Source organism: Diceros bicornis, chromosome 24 (assembly GCF_020826845.1).
Source record: "Diceros bicornis minor isolate mBicDic1 chromosome 24, mDicBic1.mat.cur, whole genome shotgun sequence".
Lineage (NCBI taxonomy): Eukaryota > Metazoa > Chordata > Mammalia > Perissodactyla > Rhinocerotidae > Diceros > Diceros bicornis.
Genome location: NC_080763.1, coordinates 32,676,911 through 32,691,532, shown reverse-complemented (window position 1 = coordinate 32,691,532; position 14,622 = coordinate 32,676,911). Strand labels below are relative to the sequence as shown.

At 36.7% G+C, this 14,622-nt stretch overlaps 1 long non-coding RNA gene across 1 annotated transcript in view; it reads right to left on the bottom strand.

Annotated features, from left to right (window-relative positions):
- Window positions 1-3,779, bottom strand: part of LOC131421002 (uncharacterized) — a 42,707-nt gene extending 38,928 nt beyond the window's left edge. Inside the window, exon 1 of the long non-coding RNA XR_009223730.1 lies at window positions 3,652-3,779. This is a non-coding gene — a long non-coding RNA (uncharacterized LOC131421002). The remainder of the gene's footprint in view (window positions 1-3,651) is intronic.
- Window positions 3,780-14,622: the final 10,843 nt, after the last annotated feature.

The window sequence follows — 14,622 nt, the reverse complement described above, 5'->3', positions numbered from 1 at the left end:
GAATTCTACCAAATATTCTAAAAAGAAACATCATATAAAAGTTACACAAACTCTTTTAAAAAGTAGAGGAGAGGGATGATTCTGTAACTTTTTTATGAGGCCAGAATACTTATATCAAAATTTAGAAAAGACAATACAAGAAAAGAAAACTATTGACAAATATTCCCTCATAAACATAGACACAGAAGTATTTTTAAAATATTAGCAAATTGAATCCAGCAACATAAAAGATAATTAAGTGGGTTTACCCCACTTGATTTAACATTTAAAAATCAATCAATGCAATTCATTAAGTTAATAGAACAAGAAAAAAATATCACAGATTTAAGAAACACATTTGACAAAACCCAATAGCCATTCTGCATAAAAATTCTTGGTGACGTAGAAAGAAAAGGGAACTTCCTCAAATAGATAAGGCATATGTACAAAAATTCCACATCATATTAATAAGGAAATACTAAACTTCTTTTCCCTATGTTTAGGAAAAAGGCACAGCTCTTTATCTATCTTTACTCAACATTAGAATGGCATTCCTAGCCATTGTAATAAGGCAAGAGAAAGAAATAAAACGTAGTCAGATTAGAAAGGACAAAATCAAACAGCTTTTACTTGAAAACGACGAAATTGTTGAAAATAATAAAATCTTAGGGAATTCATAAAATCTTAGGGAATTTCCAAAAAAGAAAAACTGTAAATAATAGATGAATTTAGCAAGATAATGTAGTACATTATCATTACTCAAAGTTAAATTTTTTTCTGTATACTAGATGGAAACAATTAGAAAAATAAATAAAACCTTCACATCATCAGAAACATAAGAAACCTAGGAATATATTCATCAAAATACGAATAACCACGGGGCCGACCCAGTGGCACAAGCAGTATGATTTCCTTCATTAAGTAGTAGATAATAACAACAATAAACAAACACATAGACACAGAGATTGGATTGGTGGTTACCAGAGGGGAAGGGGGGAGGGAGGAGGGCGAAAGGGATAATTCGGCACATGTGTGTGGTGATGGGTTGTAATTAGTATTTGGGTGGTGAACATGATGTAATCTATGCAGAAATAGAAGTATAATGATGTACACCTGAAATTTATACAATGTTATAAACCAATGTTACTGCAATAAACAAAAAATTAAAAAAAAAAAAAACACATAACCTTGAGGCCGACCTGGTGGCAAGCGATTAAATGTGCGTGCTCCTCTGCGGCAGCCCGGGGTTCCCCAGTTTGGATCCCGGGCTCACACCGATGCACCACTTGGTGGGCCATGCTGTGGCGGCGTCCCATATAAGGTGGAGGAAGATGGGCATGGATGTTAGCCCAGGGCCAGTCTTCCTCAGCAAAAAACAGAGGAAGATTGGCAGATGTTAACACAGGGCTGATCTTCTCACAAAAAAAAAAAAAAAAGAATATGCATAACCTCTATTTTGAAAATATATCGTTGCATAGAGATATTAAAGAAAATCAAAATATATGGAAAGATAGGTTGTATTCTTAGATTAGAAGATTTAATATTGTTTAGTCATTAATTCTTCTCAAATTGATTTACAAATTCAATAGAACCCAGAGAAAAGACCCAAATATCTAATTTTGTAGAAATTGATAAGAGGATTCTCAACTGGGGACTATAAGGTTTCCTGGGGGAATTTGGGAAAGTGTTTGCGGGATGGGGTGGGGTGGGGCAGGGGAAGAATTTGATTTCATAATGATGGAAGAGGGGCAAAATGGATTTAAATGGCGAGAAGACAAGTCTTATCAGCCTGAAATGAGAAAGATATTTCTACAAAACGAAGACTCTCCCTATCTCTTTGAGAAATACTGCTCTAAATGATTTAAATCTAGAGCTATAAAATGTGATATTTAGAAGAGATCAAAATTGAAACCAAATTCATCATTTTACTGTGAAAAAATTAATTTTACTTGTTTGAGGCCATCGGATAACTTTTAACAGAATTAGAAATAAAACTCAGATTTCTCAACTTCCAGTCTAGTACTCTTTCTGCTTTACCATCTTTCAGAGCTCAGGTAACATCATAATTTTAAAAAAACTGGACTCATTCAAGTCACAGAGTTCATCTTCTCCAATATTGATTTTAATTTTTATAGGGAAAGTTGGCTTTTAAAGAAAGTGGTAGGTTCATACAATGGAACACTATTCAATATTATAGCAGAATGATACTCCAAAACTTAGTGGTTTCAAACATTTTAACAAATATTGTGTTATCTCTCATGATTCTGTGGTTCCAATACAACTGGATAGTTCTACGGGTCTCTGGGCTGCGGGGATGGCTGGATCTCTTCTTCCCCATGTGCTTTCAACGCCTCTCTCCTCCACATGGTCTCTCCATGTGTTTTCTCTATCAGAGGAGTCAAGTTTTTACATGGTGCCTAAGGTTGTTAGGAGAAAATTCTTTATGGGTCTTTAACACTATGTACATCTTGTAGGCAGAAGCACTGACCTGTTCATCTGTTTATAAAACAATAAACAACTGAAACAGTGATTTCGTAAAATTACAAAAATGTTTAATGTTTCAGTTTTCTTATCTGTAAGTGTAGGGGTAATAACAGTGCTTACTTGCTAGAGTAATTGTAGAATTAATTGAGATAATACATGTAAAATTCCTAGCACAGTACTAGGTATTATGTTTATATTATTATTGACAAATATTCTAAGATTTTATCTTGTGTTCTCACCTTACTTTTGATAAGTTTTTGCCAAAACTGCATTTTGCTTTCTTTGTTCCTTCATGATACTTCACATTGCATGAAGCAATCACAAGCACAATCTACTGTTGATGCAAAATGAGAATTGATTTCTACTCTAGCCACTAAATCTAAATGTTGAGCATTTTCTATTTTTTATTATAGGATCTCCTCTTGTATTATAATTCATCAACTAAAAAGCTTCCCATGTTGGTTGTGACGAATTTTCTTCAAGTTTTAAGAGATAAATATTTCTGCTGTTTTTGTATTCTGATTATCACAAGTCATTCCCTTCTTAACCCCTAACTCAATTTTATGTAATTCTGGGCTATTTTTATATGATAATGTTACCAGCCAAGATCACAAAATAAACTTCATGTTCAATTAATAGAATAAAACTCAGTTGCAAATCTTTTAAGAGTAATATTTCACTTTTTTACCCTCACTTTGGGTCTGTGGACATTGACAGTACATAAGAATTAAGGGTAGTCTGATGCAAACATCAGTTATACAATGGTTCAGAAAAATGCTTGGAACATGGTAGATTCATAATAAATATGTGTTTAATATCTGATCAAACTGCCTTGCAGGATACAAGTATTCCTCCTTCTGTAGAACTACATATGCATCCGTTTCACTGAAGCTGCACCCTCAAAGAGAACAAATTGCCAGGCAGAATATCCTCTCCAACATCTAGTGATTGTGTGACTGGTCACATGAATGAATTGGCTTAGGCCTAGAGCTGGCATAGTGTCACTTCCACTGCCATCCGTTGGCAAAGCAATCACAAAGCCTGCCCATATTTAAGAGGAGAGGAAATAAGTTTTACTCTTTATGGAGGGAACTAATAAAAAATTTATTATAGCAATCTTTAAACCAGTGTAGTCTGCCCTCTGGTCACAAATTATTTATATTCTTCCCACGAGCAAAATGTACTAACTGCATTCCAAGATCTCCAAAGTCTCACCCCAATATATCATCAGGCTTGAAGACCAGGATCACATCATCTAAATCAGGTTCAAATGGGAATAAAACTCAGGAGCAGCTCCTAACAATCCAAAGACCTGTGGACTAGGAAGAAAATGGAGAAATTATCCCCGTCTCCTCTAACATAGAGTTACCATTCTAAAATAAGGACAAGAAAACCACTTATAGATTCTTCTATTCAGAAAGGGAGGAAATGGAAGGCACATTGTAGGTAATGGTCATAACAATTCTGAAATAAAGACAGGCGTATTGCACCAGTTCCTTGATTGGGACCTAGTCTATATGCCGTGAATGATTCTCCATGGCTCTTATATCTGATCTGAGAGTCATGCTTCCTTTTTAATAAGAAATGGTATGAGTTTGCAAGGAGTAGTTTTCCTAATAGAAACTTGAGGGCCCAAAGTCCTCTTTTCATTTTAGTTCAAGCTAGTAGTTCTTCCACTGACACAATTCTTAAAAAAAAAACAAAGAAACAAAACCTTGTGCGTTTCCTATAAATCTTATCGAGATTCATTCTATTATACCAAAGCACACAAAATCTCTGCAATCAAGTCCCCTTGCTACCTGAGCTGAGAATTAGTGAACTGTGGTTAAAATGCTCATAAGATTCTTAGAAGCCTTTTTTGTCTAGTTAAGAGAGTCTACAAGGCACCTACTTAAATCTTTCTGAGGTCTTAACAAAGGTTCCACACTTGATATCTTGATCGTGATGTCTGTACTGTACTGAGAGCAATCTGAGTTTGATCCCTCTCCTGAGGCTACTGCTTAATTTGAGAGTTTGCTATTGCTGCTTAACAAACCACTCCAAAATTTAGCTCAAAATAGTAGCTTAAAACAACAGTTTGTTTTTATCTCTTATGGTTTTGTGGGCTGAATGGTCTCAGTTGGGTGGTTCTACTTTGGGCTGTCTCCTTTGGGGTAACTGTAGTCAGATGTGTCTGGGCCAGAAATCATCTGTGTGTCCAGGATAGATTCTTCATTTGTTTGTCTGGTGCATAAGCTAGGAAGGAAGGAACACTTGCCCACTGGCTGTGTGTCTCACCTGATATGTGGCATTTTCCTCTAGTTAGCTTGGCTTTTCTCGCAGCCCGGCTGTGTCAGGGTAGTCAGAATTCTGAAGCAGGAATAAGTGATCCAAAAGAACCAGGTGGAAGCTGTAAGTCTTCTTATGAACTAGCCCCAGAAATAATACTGTGTCATCTTTGCCACGTTCAATTGGTCAAAAATAAGTCAGTGCGTCACCAGGCCAGCCAAGAAGCAAAGGGAGGGGCTACACAGGTATATGGAGACTGAAAGGAGTGGTTCATCAGGGAGGGGATAATTTTACAACTACTTCCCACATTTATACAGCTAATAAGTGACAGAAATAGAGTTTTAACCTTGATGTGATGACTTCCAAAGTCTATACTTCTAATCAATGTATTTCTCTCTATTTCTTTTTAAACGTTGTATATGTCAAAGGATATATATATATCTCTCTTATTGTATTCTGGAAGGTATGATGGTTAGTTTTATGTATCAACTTCTTTAGGCTGTAACACACAGTTATTTAATCAAACACTAATCTAGGTGTTGCTGTGAAGGTATTTTGTAGACGTAGTTAACATGTTCAATCAGTTAACATTAGAGAAAAATTACCGTTGATAATGGGGATGGGCCTCATCCAAACAGTTGCAAGTCCTAAAAAACAAAATCTGAAGTTTTTTGAGAAATTCCCCCTGAAGACTATATTGTCAACTTCTGTCTGACTTTTCAGATGGCTGGCATGCCCTACAGATTTCGGACTCACCAGCCCCCACAGTCATGTCAGCCAATTCCTTAAAATAAATCTATTTATGCAGACACACACGTATACACACATATACATATATATACATAATCATTATATGTATATATGAATGTATATAATGTATACATGCATATAATATATAAAAATATACTATTATATAAATGTATACATGTGTATAATATGTATAATGTGTGATATATACATATATACATATATGCTTATATATAATGTACATATACATATCATATTATAATATTATATGTATGTATATGTAATGTGTACGTGTGTGTGTGTATATATATATATAAAATATATCCTTTTGCTTCTATTCTCTGGAGAACCCTGAGTGATACAGGGGATATGGATCTGGCCTACAAGGAAATGACATTTAATTTGGGACCACTTAAAAGTAGTTTAGCTATGTGGATCTAAACTCCCCACGTTTTGTAAATTCCACTGTTTCAAAAGCCTCTACTTGTGTAGGTAGCAATGTAGCCTTTAAAGTACTTTTATGCACTGATATCAAGTCTCTTTAAAACTTAGAAAATAAAAGCAGATTATACACCATTCATCCAAAAGAACATTTGAACATAGTGATAACTTTATAAAATCAAAGCATCCATAATTCCATCGTGTGTCTAGCAAGCTGAACACACAGAAGCGAAACAAAACAAAAAGCATAATATGTGTAACTTGGTATAAGAAACACAGAAAAACAGAACACAATATCATATCTGAGTAAAAGTCCCTTAGTTGGTTTGGGCAAATCTAGTCAAAACTTTATCCTATTTATAATGTAGATTTGTGTGGCTCTTTGGAGACACGCACTGGAGGGGATGGAGGGTACTGTTGGAGGTTTGGGGCTCTTGCATTAAGCTGCAACTGGGCCCATGGACACTGTCCAAAGATGACCTCCACATAATTAAATGATTTCCATATGTTTGCTCGTGTGTAGTTTTCTAAGTCGAGTTCTGCTGTGTCTTTCCAAGCCCTCTGCTTCTGACTGTGCTGGCTCAGTGCGTAGAGGAGACTGACAATTGGAAACCATCAAATAGTCTCCAACTGAATGATTTCAAAAAAATGTGAAACTACAACGGTGGGTCCTTCTCATTTGATCTGCAAAATGGAGCCCTTCCTAAGTATGATACCATTAGACTGATTTTAGGTTAGAGAATTCTCATTTAGTTTTGGGTTTTTGGAAACAGTTAGTTTAAAGAATAAAATTGTTTGAAAATGACATTTCACTGAAAACTAAGAGAAAGTAAAAGAAGCTCTGCACTTCTCAAAAAGAAACTTAGATATCCACCAACTCTTTACAGTAAAATACATTTTCTACTGACAGAGAGCATATTCAATGTTAAATTGAACACCTTATTTGAAATTTCTTCAAATAGAGTATGATTAGATTTTCAATCAGCACTTATTGATTATGTGACTAGATAGATTTTAACAAAATATAATGGAGCTATTGGAACATATGGTAAGAAATGCTGTATCGAAGAGGTTGCAAATCAGAGCTTATATGTAGAAAGGACTTGGACTTCAACATGATTATCTTAAAATCTGTGCACCTTCCTATTTATTTCATGCAGGGACCTCTTTTTCAAAGTCTATTTAGAGTTAGTTTAGGAACTATGATCTGTCTCTTTCTTTTATACCAGTGGTTGGCAAATGAAGGCCCCGGGGCAAACCTAGACTTCCACCTGACTTTGTAAACGAAAAATTTGTGGAACACAGCTGTGCCCATTTGTTTATGTATTGTCTATGGCTGCCTTTGCTCCACAATGCAGAGTTGAGTAGTTGTGACAGAGATGGTATGGCCCACAAGCGAGAAATATTTACTATGTTATCCTTTACAGAAAAAGTTTACCAATTCCTTCTCTATACTGATAAAGTAATAAAAAGAGCATCACCTAATTTGATCCATTTATTTATTCATTCCATGAACACTTATTTAGCATTTATTGTGTCTCAAGAATGTGTTATACAATATGTCTACAAAGGTGAAGAAGACACCAAAACTGACTCTAAGGATCGTATGTTCCATGGAGAGATAGGTATGAAATTAAACAATTAGAATATAGTGCAATGATGCTAAAAGAAGCAGGTTTACATGACAGAAGAGGACGAAACAACTAACTGTATGGGAGAGGGGAATTGATGATATTTGATGAGCCTGTTAATGTGGGAACATCCATTCACAAGGTTGGATGAGAATGATATTCAGACAGAAAATAATGCATATGCAAAGCCCCGGAAGAATGAAACATCCTCTTGTGTAGAGAGACTATCAAGTGTAAGAATCATAGCTGGGATCCATGAGGGGGTGACAGTGAATAGGACTACACAGGCAGACCAGGGCTCTCCTCAATACTAAAGCATTCATTGAAGGGGTATGGGGAATCACTGAAACATTTGAGAAAGGAAGCAACACGATCACATTTATATTTCAGAATAACTCAGGAATTTAAGAATTGACAGGAGTGAAGAACAGAAAAGAGTTATGAGAATAAACCAAGGTAGGGTATTAAGATTATTTTAGTAGGACCTTATAGAAACCCAACTAGAATTGACTTAGGCAAAAATAAATAAACAAATAAAATTAAATACATATATATATACACATATATGTGTGTGTATATATATACATATTTAAATCAGGCTTATTCATTTGGAGGCCATCCAAAGATCCAGATCTGTATTCCCTCCAGCCCAATGTCCTCAATAAAGGAAAATTTATGCTTCTCAATAGTTCTAGTCAAATTAACCCAACTCATTTGCAAGGCTTTCTTTTCATGCCACCCCTAAACCAATCACTATGCACTGACCTGAAAGGAGACAGGAATCATTTTCCTGTAAATGAGTTTGAAGCGATAAGCATTAACATATATTAACTCTTTAAAGTTTTATCAAGATGTTCTTTTAGCTCTACCTTGATTCTCTGTTAATTCATTTATTGAGCATATATTGTTTGATTGTTACTTGGTGCCATGTACTGAGTGGATGGAAGTGTGGTGGTGGAGAAGCCACCTCTACCTTCAAGGATCTTTTCATCTAGTAGGTGAGAGGAAAAGCCAGTAGGTGAATAAAGAGCTAGGTAAGCTTCGGGTGTTTTGAGAACACAGCAAGAGAACCAAATAGGGGATGCAGGGGTTGTCAGGAAGGCTACCCAGAAGGACATCTTCCAAATCGAGACTCGAAGGGGAGTCGAATTCAGCCAGGGTAGAGAAAGAAGCAAGTTGCAAGTAGACAAAAGAGAAATATACAAATCCTTGCCAGTAAGGTCAACTTGAAATGGAGGATAGGGAGGAGGAGAGATGGAATCCGAGAAGTAAGCCAAATCCAGACCATGAAGGTTGGAGATACCATGATAAAGAACTTGAACTTTATCTGGAGGGAAATTCGGATGAACCGAATAATTTTAATTTGGGAGTGTTTCATGATCAGATTTGCCCCTTAGAACAAACACTCCACTATATGGAGATTGGTTAGTGTCTCTTGGTGTCTCATTTCAAATGAGCAATAGCTATGTAGAGAGCTGGAATGCTTAACTTCAACTCAAAGAATGGGTAGATTCAGAGCAGGCACAGTACAGCTGTTCCTCCACTCACTGAGTAACCACTCTGAATCTCAGCTGGTGTCCTCTGTGTGAGGGAAATAATAATATTTCCTACTTTATAGGATTGCCATGGAAACAAGTGAGATAATGTAATGCAAAAATTCTATAAAAAGGCCAAATACATAAGAATTGCTCAATAAATTGCAGCTATTTTTATTATCATTAATATTACGAGTGGTTGTTCAAGAATGTTCATAGGCTTTCTATTCTGTGACGTTACATAGATATTATGTGTGAGAGGAAGGCAGAATGAGAAAGAGAGCAAAAGAAACGACAAAAATGAGAGAGAGATGTTCATCTCTCTCAGAGAACGTGGGGATTTTATTTCAATTGATGTAAAGAAGTTTAAAAACTCTATCATAAATAAACATTATTTTTACAGTTAGCAAAATGCAGCAACCTCTGGGGTGAAATGAAGCAGATGCTTAAGAGAGCTCAGCCTCTCTGCAGGGGGAAAAGAGTACTTTAGGCAACCGAAACCATAGGTACCAGTGTTAATCAAAACATGTTTCAGGTAAAGATCATAATGTGTGTTTTCACAGCATTAATTAAGAAAGCAAACTATTATCTGGAGGCAAATTAAAATGAGGAAGCTGTTCGATTAAAACTTCTAAGGAGCAACCATTATCCAGAACTAGTCTCATAGAATCAGGGAGGAAATAAGGAATAAGAGAGAAACAGATCATATATACCCACAGGGATGTAAGTTTGCACAGTTTTACTATTTTCGCTAATGAGAGAATAGCCACTTGGTTTTACAAAGCAAATTGGGGAAGCACATTGATAATTTAAGCTGTTTCCCACTTCCCAAAGAATCTAACGAGTATTATTAATAACAAGACGTCTTTAAGAGAGAAATGGCTTTAGTTACAATGTTCTGGAAATTCTTCCATCCTTTTCCAAACTGTTTTCTGTGTTCCTCTTTCTGTCTGTACCACAACCATCATATATGCTTTACGAATGGATGATGAGACTTCTCTTTTTAAAGGCAATGCCCAAAGACCAGTATAGACACATGGCTGGCTTTATCTTAAACACAGTAGAGAGGTGATATGTAGAGTTATTTGAAACATATTACAAGTCCTCAAATATGTCGACCAACACGCCTGAAATTCCCCAGTTTTGGTAGGCTCTAGAATGGCTATCCAGGAATTTTTTTTAAGCTAAAATACAATTATCCCTGGTAGAAAATATAGTAACAATTTCTGTAGGGCAACGGAATTGATTAGAACCCTTTCTTTTATTGCAGAGAGGACTTAGGGTGATGATGGACAAACAAAGAGAGAAATTAATATAGAGGATAGTCCTAGAATGATGAAACATAGTCTTTAAGAATGAGGCACTATTACCTCCTTCCCTATGGGTAGAGATGCCTGATTGGGCTCTTATCAAGTATGATTGAAGAAGAAAGATTACAGCAGGCCACCATACAGCTTACTTCTTGCCCACGCCTGTTCAAGGATTTTATTTAAGCAACTGCAGTTGAGGCTTGGGAGGAAATTCTTAAATTCAGACATCCCAAAGGGACTTTCAATCTGCTCATTAATGCCTGATTTACTCATTCTTTCTGATCGCCTGTCTTGCAAAAGAAATTTGTCTTTGCTCTTTTCATATTTTTCTTGACCCTTCTAAAGAAACTCTTAAATTGTTATTAATACCCTTAATATTTTTTGCTAACTCCCACATATTTTGTCTAAGTTTCTTCTTGACTTTAATTCTTCCCTGTTTTTCCATGTTACTATCAGCTCTCATTTTGATTCATGTTTTCTCCAGGGGTCACATTAGACTGGGAGTTCAGAGGTGACCGCCATCCTCCCAAGGAATAATCTGACTTTGAATTCCTCTCATCTCTTTAAACAAATACAACTCGCCAAGTCATTTGCACAAAAGCACGCCACATTTACAAATATAAATGAAGGAATAAACAAAGAATCTAAGAATATTGTCTAGCCGCACTTGGTGATTTTCAGCTGGTTAGAGATAGAACAAAGGCTTCCGTTTTCTAGGGTACTTGTCTTAACTAATACACACAACTGCATGAATACATAATGCAGATGAAAATAATAGGAAGAAGGGTCACTATGGCCACCCTTCCTTCTCTGCATTCTGACTCTCGGACTGGGCAAGGATCCACCTGCACCACCATATGTCGGTACAGCAGGGAACTGAAAAGCTCTTCTCTTTGACCTCCTGAGACTCCTACATCAGATGGGATTGAGCTGAAGGCAACAGCTGGCTTGCAGATGTGCACAATTTACCCACATTTAACCAGGCTGAGTAGAGGCGGAGACATCTTTCAGGTACCCAATTCCATATGGTCAATCAACAGCCTTTGGTCTGCGTGGATGTCTCTGGGACTCATGTCTTTCCTTTGCTTATAGGCTGATGGATAGAGACTGAGGGGGATTTTAGATGTGGTGGGGGTAAAGTCAGGGTTTGAGACTGGGTCAGTATATGGCGTCGAGTCAGATAGATAACGGGTGGTATGTTGGTCCTGGAATGCAGGCTTAGACTGCAGTTTTGCAAACATGTCCTTATGAAGGAAAAATCTCATTGAAAGAAAATAAGCAAAGTTTATCCGGCTGATGTGGCTGGAAATTTCCAAGAACTAAGAATTGCATAACATGGGAGGCAAAGTTACACATTTAACCATCACCAGAGAATGAACAGAGTCCTTTTAATGTATGCACATAACTTGGTCCATATTGTTTTACAGCCTACAAGGCAAAAAAGCACACATAATGTTTATCTTTTGTAGAATCCTATTGCCTGACCTAGACATGGACAGGCTCAACAGACTGAAAGCTGAAATACAATATGAGAAACAGGCTACTTTCAGTTAGCATGTATTTTGGGATTTGTATTTAAGTTACCAGAAAGTGAAAATCTTTATCTTTTGAAACTAATCACATAAAATGGACTGAGAAGGGACTTGGAGCGTGAGTAAAGCATAGTGCTGGATAGTGCTTCACGCCAGGCTCCACCATCTATGTCTTATCCCAGTCTCTGGTCAGCCAGCTACCAGTCACATCACCCCCAATATTGATTAGCGATTTGGTCAGCCCCATAATTACTTAGTGAGGCTGGCAGGCTGTTCCCCGGTGTTTAGGAAGAGACAGTTCTGGGCTGCCATCTAATTGTGAAACTGATTAGTTACACAGCCCTCATGGGTGACTTATAATCCCCACGTTAATACTTTGCAGTTGAAAACAGAAATTTCCTAATAAGATAAAAGGCTATTTTCATTTGTTCACTTAATTTCTATCAATGGCTTGCTAAAATTGTTAGTTTTATGTAAGAAAAATTTCAAAATGTGCAGCTTCTCATTTAATTAAAAAAAATCCTAAACATTTTATTTGAAAATTTCAAAATTGATATATTAATAAAAAGCAATAACATATATGTACTCCAAACTATAAAAAAATTATGCAAAGAATCCACTTTCTGTACAGCAAGTGATAAAATTGGAGGCAAACACAAATATTGGGAAAAAATACCACAATGGCTAATGCAATAGCTATACTAAATAATTATGACATTCAAAGAGATAAAATATGTTGCACATATGTATTTATAATTTAATCTGATAGTGCTATGAAGCATAGACAATCTGATCTCTCTGAGGCATCTTTACACATTCCAGACTTATAATAATTTGTTTTTGTCTAATTAGATACCTACGAGTCTTTGAAAGATCCACTAAAATAAGTTTCCTTTAATTTAGACTACATATCCCATTCTCCCCATTGTCCTTGTCCAAGCCTCAGGATATCCAAAGCATCCTGAAAACAACATAAACAGAAATGGAATTGCACAGCAGGACGGGACCTTCCTTGTGCATGGCTGGCTCCCACTTGAATGAGGGGAAAGACTGCATAGCAATGTAAGTCTACATGCACAGCTTCTGATTTGGTCCATGAATTATAGATGCACTTCTATGGGGCCATTTCCCTTATGGTTTCTGATGCAAAAACAGTCGGTAAATATCTAACGCTCTGGACCCAATATGTTAATCAGGCAGTAAGGTAGACACCCATGGCCTCTCTAGGCTAAGTTTAATTAACAGCATGTGTAACTGTATTGTCCCCTTCTCCTCCCCTTAAACACTACATAATGGGATACATTCTCCCACAAGGGCCTGAAAGTTTGTGTTTTCTGGTCATGAAGTTTTGCTCACTATTGTAAGGTCAGCACATTCATTTCTCAGCACTCCCAACTCCCAGATGCTATTTAAGCTGTTAGTTCATTGAGTTCATCTGTCACGGGCCTGCTTTAACATGCTTGCCAAAGACTCTGAGAACTGTTCCCACTCTGTAATTTCTTTGTGCTAATGAATCACTTTGAACTAGTCAGATATATCCTCACCATTGAATGGAATTCCTTATGTGGGTTCAGTGTAACAAAACCAGGCAAATGCTTGCACCTGCTCACTGGGCTACATTGTCTATTCTTTTGTGAGATATCAGGGTTTCTACAAGTCCAGGAGAGAAGACTTCTTGCTTTGTCAACATGACGAGATATGACACAAGGCCTGTGTGTGAAAGTGCCAAGGCACATCCACAAAATAAATATGAGGAAGAACTTACTTATTTTTAAATAAGTTCTCAATGGATACATCTGAACTTGGCTTTTGAAATTAAATACTCTCTTTAACATGATTACAATTCTGATCATTATGATTATGATTCATTTGGCAGTAAATTTCTCTAGAGTTCTCCATCTAAATGGGGATAGCTCTAGTCTAGATGAGATTTGACATCTCCATTGGCATATCATTTAGGAATTTATAAATTGTATTTCTGTTTATTTGTTGTTTGCAGGAAGCGCCCTAGTGTCATGTTTCTGCAAAATCAGGGAATCTGTTGTCATTTAAAACCCCAAACAGGAAGTGCATATTCCTAGAAAAAGTGATTTGTATGCCTCTCCAGACACTATAGCAAGGAAGACCCACAAGTCATACAGAAAATATATTATTTGTAGCTGTAGAATATTCAGGCTTTCATCTGATTACTGAAGCCATAGCCAGGATTTTGCCTAGCTTATAGGAGGGACGTGATACTTCCTTATAAGAACAGAATCGCAAAAATCTCAGTTATTTTTTCTTAAGTCACAAGATAAAGATTCTGGGTTTTGTTATATATTCTCACTGCAAACAGGACATGCTCTTTAGACGATGGGAATCAAGATCTGGCATAAAGTTTATGTCTGTTTACTTGCACGTTAGCTTACCTTTTTACAGCTTCCTCTATGAAAAACTGTCTCCCGTGGGAGAAGGGACAGAGGCTTGGGCCTGGGTCGTACACACGCTATCTGGGTAAGTGTTGACTGATCTCACTAGATACCTGCAGGAACCTGACAAAGCCAGACAGTGCTGACAGGTGCAGTGATGACATCTTGTGAGCTCCAGAAAATACATGGATAGAATTGTGGCCACCCATGCATATTCATTCATTCATTCATCAAACATGTTTCAGCACCTTCTCTGTACCATGTGTTGCAAAAGACACTGGAAAGAC